The following is a 1959-nucleotide window of genomic DNA, read 5'->3' on the forward strand; positions in this document are numbered from 1 at the left end:
TATATATATGTATAAAATGTGTGTGTGGTCTTCAAGCACATAGTGTGTTGTATTGCTGAGGTGGGTGTTTCTCTGTGAGCAGCATTTACATGTTCATTCACTATGGCAGTAACAATTTGAATAGCACCATGGCTGATTTTTTATTTCCACCTTCTCTGCTTATCTATGTTAATCTTTTTGGAAGGAGGTGTCCTAGTTCTGTGTCTCAGAAATTTTACCAACTCCTGAATTTGTCACCCTGGGAACCAAACCTTCACAACTTCAATCACTGGGAGACATTTGAACCACATTAAAAACATATCTCCCTCCAATGGACCTCAAGGATCCTTGTATAACTCACAATGCAAACAGAATTTATTCACTTTTAACTATCTCCATGTCTTAATTCTTGCACCTTTGCTTAGTTCTTTATATCCAGTAATCATTTCAAGCCCACAAGAAATTCTTTCGTGTGAATCCAATTTCAAGCTCTTGTGGTCAATGGCTGCAGCCTGAGGATCCTGTCCTCAATTATAGATACAGAAGGAAGGAGGAATAACTACCCAAGGGCTCTCTATATAGAACAGTGGACTCTCTGGTTGCGACTCTAGAGTGAAGGATAGATTTGGAAACAGATAAGCTCCTTCATTCTTGAACAGATGAAAAAGAAATAACACACTCTGCTCCACAAATTAAAGTACAAATACGGAAATACAAACAAATATTGATTAGAAAATCAGTTGTCTTGTTATATTTTTATTGAGTTTGTTTTAAAACATACAAATAATTCACTCAGTGAGTGGAAAAATATGGACCTTGAAAGAAAAATGACTTTCAAATTTTTGCATTAATTGTAAGTTGGAAACTGTATGCCTACTTAATATCACCTGTAGCAGCTTTTAGTCTTTGATTTAACCAGATGTGATGGAGTTTGTTTAGTTGGTGAAGGCAAAATCATTTACTCTTTGGGCCCTGTAGAGAATTATACAAGACCATAAAGTAATAGCAATGCTGGTATAGAAAGAGTAGTTAATGGAAAATGTTTAAAGATAGTTTGTAATTTGGAAGAGGTTAAATAGCATGGTATCATACATAAATGAATGATTGTCTTTTTTCCTATAATTTTATTGAGAAACAAGTAGCAATGAGACAGTTTCAAACAAAATTGGTAGAAAAGTTTCAATAATTAACACATTGCATACATTCTTCCTAGTGGTTCATTGCTGTCCAAGATGCGGACATGATATCCTATTTACAAACACCATTAGAACAAATCCCTCTATTCATTAAGAGAATGTAACTATATGTCTATCCTAACCTTTTGAATACAGAGATACAAAATGGACATTTATCTGTATCCCCTTTTTTGGTTAAGTTTTGCTATTTGCATATTATAGGTGTGTAAACTCAGCAAAATATTCTAAAAGAGTCCAGTAGCCCATAATAGTATTGGGTCTTCGGTTTCATTGGCAATGTCAGAAATTGTTGACCTGTGTCCCCTATAGCTCAACATAACACCATGGCTTTAGTTCTTATATTTTGGTTTTTATAATTTTCTGCTAAATGGTTAAGACCAAGTTAAAGAGTTGTAGCTTTTGGGTCTGATAAGGTCAGTGAAATCCCCTCAGGATTTATCCTGAGATCCTGTACCTCAGATTGTAGAACCTTTGTCAGTGTTAGCCATGCGGATGAGTCATGGCCATTTCTTGGCGAATGTGCTCTCTGTGAAAGCCTGAGAGAATGTTTTCTCTCCATGGGACTCTCCTAAATCTAAATCATTGATCACTTTCCTTTTTGGCCTCATAATCTCCTTGATCAGAAAATTTGGGACACTACTGAGTTACATGACGTTACAGTACAAGTTCTAATATGTCCTGAGTCTTAATTGACCTTAGATGGCTAGGGCCAAAATGTTGACTTTCCTTGCAGCCCTCCTTTTTCTCTAATTTTGGTCTGCAATCTTAGGCTGTTAACCATCCA

The 1959-nt window shown here is 35.9% G+C and overlaps 1 protein-coding gene across 5 annotated transcripts in view; it reads right to left on the reverse strand.

Moving 5' to 3' along the window:
- LOC101563803 (bile salt sulfotransferase-like) overlaps window positions 1–1959 on the reverse strand; it is a 43045-nt gene that overhangs the window by 17218 nt on the left and 23868 nt on the right. The gene's annotated exons all lie outside the window — the stretch shown is intronic.

Source organism: Octodon degus, unplaced genomic scaffold, assembly GCF_000260255.1.
Source record: "Octodon degus isolate 3935 unplaced genomic scaffold, OctDeg1.0 scaffold00404, whole genome shotgun sequence".
NCBI lineage: Eukaryota > Metazoa > Chordata > Mammalia > Rodentia > Octodontidae > Octodon > Octodon degus.